This window comes from Drosophila yakuba, chromosome 2L (genome assembly GCF_016746365.2).
Source record: "Drosophila yakuba strain Tai18E2 chromosome 2L, Prin_Dyak_Tai18E2_2.1, whole genome shotgun sequence".
Taxonomy (NCBI): Eukaryota; Metazoa; Arthropoda; class Insecta; order Diptera; family Drosophilidae; genus Drosophila; species Drosophila yakuba.
The window spans coordinates 6,806,446-6,820,941 of NC_052527.2; the positions used below are offsets into that span (position 1 = coordinate 6,806,446).

At 42.8% G+C, this 14,496-nt stretch overlaps 1 protein-coding gene across 1 annotated transcript in view; it reads right to left on the reverse strand.

The window, feature by feature from the left end:
* LOC6527119 overlaps positions 1 to 6,889 on the reverse strand; it is a 29,974-nt gene extending 23,085 nt beyond the window's left edge. Inside the window, exon 1 of the mRNA XM_002088176.4 lies at positions 6,312 to 6,889. The gene's annotated coding sequence lies outside the window, so the exon portion shown is untranslated. The remainder of the gene's footprint in view (positions 1 to 6,311) is intronic.
* Between the last annotated feature and the right edge of the window lie 7,607 nt (positions 6,890 to 14,496).

Consider the following 14,496-nt stretch of genomic DNA (forward strand, 5'->3'; position numbering starts at 1 on the left):
GGTTGAATGGATACAATCAGGGAGCATCGTACTCTGGAGGATGCCAGCCACAAAGAAGACTTAACTTTTATATTTATTAATATTTCAGGCAACTGACTGGAGTTGACAATCTTTGGGTAGCAGTAAGCACTTAACTATATTAATTTTTAATGATAACTCTAAGCGTGGGAGTGCAGAAAAGATATCTTCAAAGGAGAAAGTTTAAACAATTATGTGTGATAAATGTATACCCTTATAAAAAAGGCAGTTTTTATTTAATAACAGACTATGAATCAAACTATATGTAGGCATTACAAGTTCTCTTCGCCGAATAAATTTCCGACTGGATCATGTAGATACACTCTTATCTGGTAATATGCGCCTTTCACAACTCCTAACGGCTTCAAAGGCATTCCCATGGTGTGGAGGGCATCAAAGCGGATCTCCTGTCTGGCTGCCTCGTTCCCTGAACACCATCACCATCCAACCCCACCAATCCCGCTGGACTACTCAGGTCTGTCAATTGAAGGAGCTGGTTCAACCGAAACTTCGCCGGTCGCTCCGCACACAGAGCACATCCTGTTACCCGCTTTGTCTGCGGTTTGTCATCGTCCACATTGTCATCGTCGAGTGAATCGTGTGTCGTGTGTGGGCCCTCTGCCTGTGAGGGAATTTTTATGAATTATAAGCCGGGCTTCTCGACAAAAACCCAAACGGCGAAATATGTAAAAATGCTTTTTGAAAACATTTTCGGAGGAGGATGACAGCGACAGCCAGCGACATTGACAATGAGGCGGTAGTAAGTGGCTGCCAGGCGCTCGCAGCAACAAAGCGCTGATTGACAGGAAGGCACAACGAGCAGGAGAAGGAGTAGGAACAGGAGGAGGAACAGGAGGTGGACCGGGTGGACTGGCGGGACGAAATGCCATCACACAGATGGAACCAGAACGGGTGCAGACTGCTGGAGTTGGATATACAGATGGAGGTGAAGGTGGAGGGCTGAGGCAGAGGATGAGACAGTCGTTAGGCCGATCAACGGAGCGTATCCAGGACATGTGGGCTGGAGGCCTGAGCCCAGAGCTCTATCGATTTTCTGAAATATTCTCTGGCCCCGCAGAAGGGTTCGATGTGGAATCGCCGCCCTCGGTTTTCGGGTTCAGTGTGCAAATGCAGCTGCGACTCCGGCGGGCTGGCCATTCATTCCCATCTTTAACCTTTGTCTCTCGGCCGTGGCAGCCAGACAAATTAGTGACGCATGATTAAGTTTTACTACGCGCACAGTAAGTGATAACAACAACAGAGCACTGCGTGGTGGCCTCCCTCCGCATCCCATCCATCCAGGTGTTCCGGCAGAGGATGTGCTCATCATCAGCTATATATGATCGAGTGGTAAAAAGGCTACACAACTAATTGCAGATACTCATTGTGGGTCTAATCACAGGGCTACTGGCTACTGGCTGTGGCTGTTTGCATTGTAATAAACCACAATTAGCTTGCCGACCGCAAACCGAAACTCAAGTTGCTCCGTTGGTTCGATGGCCGGCGGACTTGGCTTATTGAAATCATGCATGTATGGTTACATTGTGCCATGTACATACGAGTATTTCCAGAAATTGTGTCACAGCCGTTCCGTTTGACCAGACGGAGCTAGCGGTTCTTTAATGGCACCCGGAACAGGGCGGCGAGTTGAAAAACAAACGTTTTGGGGTTCGCCTGCGGGTTTTGCTGGTTTTGCGGTTGTAAAGCCGACTGCCGCTTGTTTGGGCTGCTGTTTTGGCCCATTGACGGAAAAGCTTTATTGGCCCTGCTCGCTCCTAAGCTCCATATCTTGTACAAGGAAATGAACATTAAACGAATGAGTGGCCCAGCCAAAATGGGGTACTAATGAACAGCAGAAAAGTGTGTCTACATTAAAGTCACAAAAATAAAATATATAGCACTTTCACTATCATTACTATTAAGCTAATCTGCAATGTGCTACTTTCTCAGCAATGGATTTATCAGCAATGTGTTTATATTATAATCATTTTCAGTTCATAGCTCACGATTGATATTCTTAATGTTATATTTTTGTATACACCAATTCGCTACCCTCGAGAAAAAAAGGAAAATCAATTAGTTTTTATTCCCATGGTGGGTTTTTTTCAGCTCCATTACATCTGGAGGAACTGAAGTCTGCTCTTATCCCTTGGTTGCCATGTCATTCCCATGCCGAACCCTTCCGCTGCAACACCATTTGGCTCTTAACCCAGCAAACCTGGCTGTGCTCTAATTAAGCAAACATGTTGCCCATTTATTAGCAACCCTCGAAAATTGCCCCAACCCCTTAATGACAAGGTTTACTTTGAACATTGTCGACACCTGACGTGTGGCCCTCGATGGAATTCTCCTGGGAAGCGGGCCGGACCCTTAGATGGCACAGGGTTGATCTGACCTGCACTCTGGGAAATTGGGTCTACAAAACGGGGGAACACACCCAGCATTTGTGTATTAGATATCAGAACGTGTTGACTGCTAAGAATTACGTTGCATGTATGACAGAGCTTTGTCAGCGATTACAGACAGGAGTGGACGGACACTCACAAATGATTCCAGTTGCGATGCATATGTTGCCACGATTTGTGTATTTGGCAACTTAGAGCCTAATTACCGAGCCAAATCATTTGTATCTGAGCTAAGACCTCCCGCATTTCGGTGGTTCTGTGGGTTGGGCTGCGTTGCGTTGCGTTTTTGTTTACTCCGAGGAATGGAAGTGGAAATAGGGCTGGGTCCAAGGCAGGGCTAATGACGCTACATTGTCTTGTGATGCGTAAAATGTTTGGATGGATCCAAGTCGTCCGCAATCGACGATGTGAGCAATGTTCGAGATGAGCAAACGGCAGCGACTTGCTTCAGTGCCCCTGACAAATCGACGGGAAGACACACAGGCCATAGGCCTTATAATGCATATCATATCGTTATATGTATATGTTAAGACTGCCCTATTCAGTGATCAGACATGCGGGAATTCGTCGTCAAGTTGATGAGCGGCGATTCATTTCCGCCGCGCATCAGAGGGCCAATTCAAACTCTGAAATACACATTTAATATGCAGCGATCGCAATTTGGCGCAGTGAACTGTAACCGAAACTTAATTAGCTCGACGAAATCCTCGCCATAGAAGTCACATCTAGGGGCACACCCGGTGCCATTTGCATAACACACTCGTATACGAGTAGGAGAATGTTCTTTGGACAAACAAACAGAAGGGGCCCAGATAAGGGTCACTATCGAAAGGAAGTCAAGCAGGAAATCTTAATGGATGTGTGGTTCGACTTGAGGAAAAGGGTTTGGTCATGAGTTGTTTTGGAAAGGGAAAGTGTGAGAACGCTATCTGGATCGGAGATACCGAGGCGAGAACCACAGACAACTTTGATGCAGCCACAATCTATCTATCGTCCATTCCCAGCAATTACCATTAAATTCCATTAAATTTCTTTCCATCAGCTTTCCTCCTTGCTGTTCGCTGTCCACTCGCCAAACTCCTGACAGCTTGAAATATTTGGGATACTTTAACGCACTCAACTTTTTCTGAACTAATTAAGCGCCGCAGCAGAGCAAAAACCCAAAAGGAAACGAAACTGCTGAAAACCTCAAGTTGAGGTCTTTGAGCTACCAAGACCAAGACGAAACAACAAATGTGGCAAGCACACAACAGATTTTAAGGGCATGGAGCTGGCGCCAAGTCATTTCATTTCATTTCAATTCATTTCATTGAAAACTCTCAGCTGCGGATGTGGATATTTATGGGCACTCAGCGTTTTTTCTCACAAGTACTAGACAACGGCAGCCGTAATTATTTTACAAGTTAACACAAAAACGCCAAAGAATAAAAACTAAAAAAGAGAACCAGCGCAGGCTATAAAAACCCAGCCAAACGAAACTAACAAACAAAAATGCGGAGTGGCAGCCACGAATTACTGCTCCTGGCGGCATTTATACCTGCAATCGAAAAAAATGTGGCACCTGTGCGCCGCCTTGGCATCTGTGCCTCCAGTTTTCCCAGTATCTGTATGTGTATTTCTATCTGTATCCGTATCTGTATCGGTATCTGTATCTTATGGAACGGCTATGTCTTTTGTGCGCCGCCTTCGGTGGCGAGCCAAACAAATAAACTTGCGGCCAAGTTATGACAGTCGAGGGCCGCAGGAAACATTATTCTTAGTTAGATGCTAATTAATTAGGAGACGCGGAGGAGTTGGAGTCTCCACCAGTCCACAAGCCTCCAATTCGGTGGCAGCCATGTGGGCAGCGACACGATCTCGTCGAACCAGCGGCAAAAACGCCCAAAATGCACACGAGAATGACACTTCTTGGGTATAAATTTTGTTGATTGTTGTGCTCGCCAGCCCCTGAAAAATGACCTGGGGGATGCGATGTGTACAGAATGAGGTTAAATGGAAGTTGAATTCGGCGGAGAAGACACTAATATAAATTGCCGCACGTCGCTGGAATTTTACTTATTTAAAGAAGAAATATACCTTGGCATTTCAATTTAAACCTAAATAGTTCAAATGCAACAAGCAGCCTGATATATTGTCATTAGATTTAATGGTCAAATTAAACATTTTATTGTGTATTTTTGACATTGCATGAATGGGTTTTCTTTAGATTTTAATGAAAAGAAAGTTTAATCAATGCTGCTTAAATGAAACCTTATTAAAATTGCAAAAGAACATGGTAAATATTGTTGCCCCATTTCCATCGTAATCCCAGCTGACAAAAGAAAATATTTTCCCCCCAAAAATTGAGATACACATTTTCGGTTCGTTGGTAGAGGAAAGCAGGTGAATAAAAGAGATGTTGGTTTTGTGTACAAAATAAATTCATAATAATTCCCATGCATTTTCAAACTGCACACATTTTGTATATTTATAAATATACTTTTAATATATTTCACATTTTGTTCTGCAGACTTTGAATGCATATAATTTTTTTGGATTCAGTGGCAATGAAATAAAAGTAACTACTATTGCATTTCAAAATTTCATTGCTAATCAATTCAATCAATTTACTGTCTAACTGTTTTAGTAGGTCACATGTCTGGTTTAAATAAAAATTGAATACAAGCTGTTTATATTAGCTTAGTTCTTTTTTCTATGAACTTCTGTACTTTCAAATCTTTATGCGCAGTTTAAAACACAATTGAGATATCTGTTCAAATCTGTTCATTGGAGGCATACTCAAACGTCTCATTACCATAATACAGCCAACTCGATTCCGCCTGGGCCCACAACTTTTTCTACAATGGCAATAAAGAGTTCCCCTCGCAATCGACCACGAAAAGTTTTTTCAGCGGTATTATGATAATGATTGCGCCCCAAACGGCGCTTGGGGCAGATTGAGGGACTCGCCCCGTCCGCCTGCTGCCAACTTGTTTACACAAATTTTAATTGGTGTAATTATGATTTTTACACGAAATTAATTATGCATGCGCGATTGCGGCTGCATCTTCGCAGCTCGCGGTAATCGCTACCCATCGGATGCCCAATCTCAATCTCAATCTTAAATTTCTAAAACATCCCAAGTGAGCAAGAAAAATAACTCGAGTTATTTACAAAAGTTGAATGGGGAAATATGGGGGAAAAGCGAAAGCGAGGTCTATGGAACTTTAATTGCCAAACATACTTCCACTTAATTACCCCGGAGAACAGCGGGAAAATTATGAAATCCAGGGGCCTCATTGCGTGTCTAGCGGAGTGTGAAGTTGCCAAAGACTCGAGTTTGAGTTTGAGGCTGAGGTTGTGAGATGGGGAATATCTAGATACATAACTGCATCTGCGAGATAAGAATCTGTGTGCAACAGCCGTCGGAGGCACAAAGTGTTTGGAGAAAGATCTTTCGTTGGAAGATAAGGGCCGTATCTCAGCGTTTTACGACCTGCCGCCGCGTTTCTTCTTCGCTTCTTATTTATAAAATACAGCAGGTTAGTTTGATTAGCCCCAGATGTTGACAGCTTGGCTCTTTCTTAATTTGTGTTTAATTAATGAGGCAAGGGGACAGCCACCGTTGGAAATGGGGAGAACGGGTTGGCAACGACATCTTTTGATCTCTGGAATGCGCCTTGATGAGATACATTTGATTGGGCAAATATTCTGGGTTTCATTTGGGTTAAATGAATTATTTAGTTAATAATTGATATAAACTTGTTTCTGCCACACTAATTGATTGTTTGCAACTGAATATTTATTTATGCAACTGGAGTCTCAATGGAGAAATCCTGTTTATTAACATAATTGCTTTGGGCAGCACTGATTGTTTTGATGTTAGGCCTTTCTTCACTCCCAACTCACCTAAATATTCCAAGAGTTTTGAATTAGCCTTTGCGTTGACTTAAGGTGTATATTGATTGTATTCCGTTTGCAGTTTAGTTTGTAGCAAAAAAACAACGATTTCTCTACTTCGATTTCAAGCACAGTTCACTGGGGCAGCAAAAGATACTCTATCTGCTGGTTTGTTTCGATATGTTTGAGCACTGCATGGGCATTTTCTCAGGTAACACATTTCACACACTTTGCCGCACGCTGCTGGCGGCTGCAGGTGCACAATTGCCGCATCTTGAGTGCCACTTGCACTGTATCTTATTGCTATCCAATTCGTATCTCTGCACTCGCGCTGCGCGGATTGCGTATCCGTATCTGTCGGATCTCTGGGCGATTGGCTGCCAGCCGATTAAGCCTGAGATGGAAAAACTGCGTTGATTCGCGACCGCGTTGCCAGTAGTCAAGGCGTTCTGTTCTTCTTGCCACGAGCGCTGGGTTGAGACTGAGCGCCGGAGGAACTGACGGGGGCACAAACTGCGACGGCGACGGCGACGGTGACTGCGACTGCGACTCTTGTAACGCGCGGCACGAAGGTCGACGAGCGATTGAATCCGAATCCGATTGAATGTAATGTGCAGATACGGATACCACCACTCCGTTGCATGTAAGTGTGGATGCTAAGAGAGCGAACGCTTCTCTTTTGTGGACTCTGTTCGCTCGTCGGAGAAACTGACTGCAAAAACTGTGTGTTGAGAGCGCTGTAAAGGAGCAGCAAGGATTTATATTATCAAATTAACAAATTTTAATCATAATTGGAAGTTGTTTCAATGTTGAGTTTTCCAAAATCTAAGTATACTCTTTAATTTGTAAAACTATAATGTATATGGTGGGTTAAAAATGAAGTTTTTCAGCTCTCTGTCTGTAGAAATCTCCCAATGGAGCTAACTTTACCTGCCCAGGCGCTGCCACTTCACCTGTGCGCTGTGAAAAGCGTCCAGAAACTCCGAATTCGACAGAGTTTTTCCGCTCTCTTCCGGCTTGTATAAGAGTTTTTCAAAATGCGGCGAAAGTGGAACATAACAAGAGCGAATTCGAACTGTTGATTTGCTTTTACCTTCCCCGACTTTTCCTGTCGCCCGCTTTTCCCGGCGAATCCGCCTTGCAGTCCAAATTGGAAATGGCGGACTGCCGCCAATCGCGGAGTCTGAATAATTTCGAATAATTGACGCCTGCATTGAGCTAGAAATGGCACATATTTATACAACTTGTAATTATGATGATTTCCAGTAGGCAAATGCGATATTGCCACATACACCATAGGTACACCAAATCATATGGACTTGTATGATTTACGAACTCCAGGGTTTCATTATGATGATTTCCAGCTGAAAAATGCGATCTTGCCACATACACCATAGGTACACTTTATTATATGGACTTGTATGATTTACGAACTCTAGGGTTTCGTGGGGCATGGGGAGTTATAGCTGCGCACTTGTAGATTGTATCGCAGAGGTTGTGGGTTGATTGATTGGTCGCACCAGTTGATCCGAACCTTTGTTCCTCGCCACTTTCGAATGTTTGACTTGGTGACACAATTTCGAGGGGCCCACAACGAATTCCTCGAGTGGATCGCCGCTAATCAACTGATATCGCTTCGGGCCAGATCGCCTATCAAAAAGCGAACAGCGTTTGGAAAGGTGTTATCTGAAAACCGTAACCAATTTGTATCATATGTAGTGGCTGTTTGTGAAAGAAGTGCTGTTGCTGTCCCTTTGTCTCTTTTCTTACTTTTAAATAAAACACGTTTATTGTCTGGTGCTTTCGAATTGCGGACACCCAGAAAGCTATGAAACGGATATTTATCAAAAATATACCCGGCTAATTGAATGTAAGTAAAAAGTATGACAACTATGTATGGAAGTGACAGGAAAAATGCAGAAAATAAAACTTCCTTTCCTTAGTATAATATAACTTTGTAACTAATCATATTCTATAGGTTCCTTGCATGTTCTTATCAATTGGCCATTTGTCACAAATGGCAAAGTGTGCAAACAAACGGCCAACAGTGGCATTGCCAACTTCCAGCCATAACTCATACCCAGTGCAGCCGAAGCAGTTGGGCATGCGCTGTCTGTCAAGCAGCTTGTTTGCCTGCCCGGCAGTTAAACAAATCAGCGGAGGAGCCGACGAGCGGATGAGCGGCGGCCTAATGGTTATGAACAGGAATTTACACAAAAATGCAATCAGCGCGGCTGATAGATATACAAAACACATAGATATTTGACAAGCAACTGTTGCGTTATCATGTGTAAATATTTACATAGCGTGTACAAGGACTCTATGAATACACCAGCCCCATGCGGAGATAGTGCCATAGTATCTGCTGCCACATTTGTTTATTGTCCTAGACCTTTTCTACTTCAAAAGTATTTATAGATACTGGCATTCTTGATCGCCGTTTTTGAGCAACTTAGCAGAGCTGCTTTGGAAGATAAGAAATACTAACAGATACCCATTCCTGTATTTGTTATGCAAGAGCGATAGTAGTAGACGCTGTCTGATACACATCCTGATAGAGAATGAAGATCCTTCAGCTATTAGCATACAAATCATATTGTTTTCTATATACCCATGGCAGGAAATATACTTTCCCAACGCATTTGGACACAAACAACTTCGGACTGATAGCCAAATATGACAAGCAAATAACGCCTCATTTTGGGCTGTGATAGTATTTAAGAATCGATCTGATAAATCCACTGAGTCCTCGTATGGGCAATGTAAGTATTTGCTCATGATAACGCGGCAGTTGTCGTTCTGCGTGCCACTCTGTATTCTGCGACAGAAGTTTTTAAATTTATCAGCCGGCACTGATTGCATTTTTGTGTAAATTCCTGTTCATAACCATTTGTCCGCTGATTTGTTTGACTGCCGGGCAGGCGAACAAGCCGCTTGACAGACAGCGCATGCCCAACGGCTTTGGCCGGACTGCGACTGAGTTATGGATTGAAGTTGGCAATGCTCCGGCTGTCGGCCGTTTGTTTGCGCACTCGGAAATGACAAATGGCTAATTGATAAGAATAGACATGGACGACACATTTGGCGTTTCCTGCAGGAAGCAGTGCCCACCTCCTGCACGGCCTTCTAACGTCGATCGAATGGGGGAGAAGTTTTCCATTCCGCCTGATACACTTTAAGGCTCGCATCTCGGGCCCGCCAACTGCCAAAGTTTCCACTGACTTGGCTCACAAGTTTGCCCTAATCCTCCCCACTCCTCCATGGAGCCACTGCCACCCACCGCCCACCGCCCCCCTTCGCGCACATCGATTCAATTGCCCCGCCGACGAGGAGGCTCGCCATTCAGCTCACGTACACGCATATCAATTGTTACTGCTGCGAGGCTTTGGCAAATGATGGGCCGGGAATGGGTGAATGGGTGAATGAGTGAATGAGTGAATGGGTGAATGAGCGAATAAGTGAATGGGTGGATGGGTGAGTGACGGGTTGCCTGCCACAGCTATAGCTTGTCTTGGCCCAACTTCGACAGCCGATGCCTGCCCATATTCAGATTCTATATTCATCATATTGACTGTATGCACTGAGAACAAGTTTATGCCTTTTAGTAAACAAAATTAATAAAGGAAAATATTTGTAATACAACAAATCATGTATATTTGGTCTTCGAAAGAGGAAAGTATATGAGTTAATTGAGGTTTGAATAGTTTTGAGAGGGCTTTTATTGGTTAAGGAGCAGTTCGGCTAGAAGAATATAATTTGTGTTCCTTGATATTAATATTTAAATAAATAGTTAATGAAATTGTACTTAGAACCATTTCTTAAGCTTTAAATAAGCAGCCGACTAAAAGACGGGAATGCTGCTCTTTATACTCAAAATTGAAATCTGATTCTGGGCAAACCCTAAATGGCCGAAGGACTCTTCAATGAAAAGTTCCATAAACTGCGTTCCTAAACAGATTTTAATAACTCACTCTGCTCCAATCTGGCTAGGAGACTGCCTGCCGGTGGGCATCCATCCCGTCCATCCATCTCCCGAGTTCTTTTGACTACTTTCTAATCCCTGAAGCGCATCAACAGCAGCAATTGCAGCGCAGCAGCAGCAGCAGCAGCATCAGTAGCACTAGTAGCAATAGTAGCAGCAGGAAAATGTTCTGGCAAGTAAGTGGAATTGCCCTCACCCGTTGGCCAGTTTGTGTTCCGACTGGACGGGGCTTCTGCTCTTAACTCGTTGATGTGTTAATTGACCAAAGGTTCGTACACACCAGCAGCTAAAGGCCAGTGGAGATGGAAGTGGGAGTGGGTTGGGCGTAATGGGATCTGCAGATAGTCGATATTAAATCCCTGTAAAACTTAATTAGAAATTCCATTTTTGGCTTTTGAGAGCATTACACGTGACGCGTTGCCAATTATCGACTCAATTCAGCACGCTTCGCTCTGGTTATTTTTGGCCTGCAAAACCAAATCGGTTCTGTGGGGGATCGGATCTACTCCTCCGCTGGATGGGTGGATGCAACTGGCCTGGTCTGTGGACTGCGACTGGTATCCGTTGCGTTAAGCTGCCGTATACATCTCCAATTAAAAATGCCTTTGAATGGGGCGTTGGGGCTGGCAAAAATTATGCCGGCAACAAAAATGGAGCACTTATAACATTTACCCGACTCGAACAGGACTGCTGGGCATACTGCTGTTTTCGAACTGATGATGATCTCGTGATGGCTCGTGATTCACGACACTAAGATTGGGACATGACTTCTAAGTAATGAGCTTATTTATTTTGCGCATTTTAAACTTCTAGAATCTTAAAATGATCTATTCAAATGGTGTTGTATTTTTCGTTTTAGGTGTTTATCGTCTAAGTGTTTTGCCCTGCGATTTCGCATGGATCTATTTAGCTGGGCTTGGAGTGAAAGGTCATCCCCAGTTGGGGATGTTGGATGTTGAACGCCAACTGAACCGCACGTGCGGCTGCAGCGGAAATGCGTTTGCAAAATGGCGCCGACGTGCGTGCTAATGAACGCCATCACGTCAGCCGGACAGGTAAGCAACAAACAAAATGAAGGCTCAGCCAGGCGGGCACGGCATCAATGTTAATTCGCCAAAGCAGGAGGCGATGCCAGTGCCGTTGCCAGGACCAGGACCAGGTGATCCAAAGCCCTGCGAATCGTGGACGGCACACAGGATGACGCTCAGTTGTCTATTGAAAAATCACAGGCCTGAAATTGAACACATTTTGTCCATTTTGTGGTTAGCGATGCAGCAGCAACAGTGCAACATCACAACATCAGAACATCACAACATCGCAACAGTGGCAGTGGCAACAATTGGAGCTACCCAGCATAGCTATTCACTGCTGGACAGAATTGGAGGGTTTGTTTAGTATGCAAGGCAGCGTGATGTTAACGTAAAACGCAAACGCATTGCGAAATTTCACTAGATTGCGATGGCCGGACTAGGATTTGATTTTCGGCTTGGGTCGGAGTAATGACAGTCAACTGTCAAAACTTTGAATGCATGAGCAGCATGATGAACAACTCGGGCGGCGTCCATTAGCCAGGCACCAAGCCCCAACAACTGCGGTAATCTGATGGGGATATTTCGGGGAATATTTGAAATTTTGCACAAAATTACCAACATCGGGTGGCGGTGGGTTCTAATAGCAAACAAGTTTAAAGGGGGTCGTAAGTTTTACGAAAGCTTGCCTGGCACACATCACCTCTTCGGAAGTCATGATTCCGTTCGACCAAAGTGTCGGCTTCCTCTGGCAAGCGGAAATTTCCGAATTTAAATATTATTACAGTAAAGCCTGTAATGTTACGACTTGGCTGACACTTTACGCAACAACGTCGGCCCAAATGGTCGACAGCTGTCATAAAAGTGCCATGGCTGCCCACTCGAAGTACTAATGTTAGCTTTTTGCAATTAAATAAAAATGTCGTAAAACGGTTTCAAGTCTTTACGACTTCTCGTGGTCTCAGCCCTTTGCGAGGTGTCAGAAATGAGCGTTAAGAACTGTCTAATTGGGAATTCATAAACAAAAGCGGAAGCGCAGAAGCGGCGACTACGACTCAGTAAATGGTTTTGAACGTGACTCGGTAAAAATCGAATAAAATGATTAAAATATTTACAATGATCCATAAATTGCATGCGTAAACTGCCATTGCACGTTTTCATGGTAACTTGATGTTCGATGCTTCTCAACTTTCCGTCGATTACTAAATTACGTTTTTCATTTAACATTTTATGGAATCAGAACTAAATTTCATATCTCATGTAAAAAAAATAGAATTTTTTTGAAAACACAGTTTGATTAGAAATTTAATTACGAACTTATCGAGATATAACATTCAATATTTGGACCACTAATTCGAATGCTGTGATCAAAATACTGATAATAATTTACCAAAAAAACAGAAAATCTATTTTCGCCAAAACTGCGAATTGGTATTTTCGGCATAACTTGGCTAAAAATGGTCAGAAAGTTAAAAGACTTACATTTTTGTACTCCTAATTACCAATACTAACCAACCAAATCACTTTTTGACCGACTCGGTTAAAATAATTTTTGGCCAAATTTTCGCATATTTTGTAAGGGGTAACAACATCAAAAATTGCAAAAAATGTGAAATAAATAGAATTTTTTTTGAAAACACAGTTTGATAGGAAATTTAATTACGAACTCAACGAGGTATGACATTCAATATTTGTACCACTAATTCGAATGCTGTGATCAAAATACTGATAATTTTTACGCAAAAAAACAGAAAATCGATTTTCGTCAAAAATACAATATTTAAAATTGGTATTTTCGGTATAACTTGACTAAAAATGGTCAGAAAGTTATAAGAATTACATTTTTGTACTCCTAATTACCAATACTAACCAACCGAATTTGTGTATAACGTTATTGCTGAATGATCTTTTTATATATACCATAGTAATGGGTATCAGAGAGTCGGGTCACACATTCCTTCATTGCTACAATGATTTTGTGCTTTTAATCTGCGGAAACTGTTTGTGTTATGCCAACCATTTTTTGTTTCATTTTTTCAGCGATTTACAATTCATTTCTGAAATGCACTAGCAGAATGTTCGTATGCATTTTTTACTGATAGCGTATCATGCAAATGCTATTGGCCATCAACTTTTTAGCATCACTGTAATACAATTATAATATGCCACCCGAAACCCAAGGGATACGATGGCTCTAAAATCACCCACACAGTCGAAATTCCAACATGTCACTGGGTGACCACTGATATAGAACCTTTGTGCCTCGACTGGATGGTATATGCAACCACTGCGATCAAAGTTCACACAAAATCACATAGTATACCAGTTGCGGGGAGTGTGGGGTGGTAGGCGGGCATACAAAGTACAAAGTGGGCGTGGCTATGGCCATGTTTTGGTCTTGGGCCTTTATGTCAGCAACAATTTGCTGGCATGACGTTTTTCATCACCGACATGGCCCAAAAGTGAACAGCTCTCAGTGGCGTGTCGAATAAATTGTATTTAAATAAATAAATTTTCCATTAACCGCAAACATGGATTCTGGTGCAATTGCATAAATGGAATGTAATAAATGAAGTAGCCGGTGGGAAATTCGGGGAGCATAGCACTTTGGGGGGCAGGCTTCAATACACTATTGTTGTTGTTTTTCTGCGGTAGATGGCGTGTTGACGTGGTCGCTTTTAGGAATCCGATTTCCAGGTTACATGGTTCGGTAACATTTATATCGCAGGCGGCCCACGATTCGCTTTATTCCGTTTTTTCGAACTGAAAATTAGTTTGTAATTTGTTTAGTTCACATCGAAAATTGCCGCACATCGCATTTACCAACTAAACATTATGTTTTGCGGTTTCATTGTGTTCATTGCCATAAAAGTTGTTCCAGAGCTTCCAGTGGTAAGTGCTGCGAGTGGTCGCTTTTAGTTTACAAATTTGAGGCAGTGCAGCCCCAGCGATGAGTCTTGATTTTAAGTTTTAGGATAATTTACTATTTACTTCAATTTTTTTAAACTGAAGTTAACTTGTCTAAGCATGAACATAAACCAACTAAGCTTGACATTTGAAATCTGCTTGAAATGCGGTCGATTTTCCTTTTAAAATTTCCCAAGTGACACTAGCAGTTTTCGTGACAATGTGGCGTGCCCCCCACATGGATAAAAATCAAATTCTCAAATCAATTTTCACTATA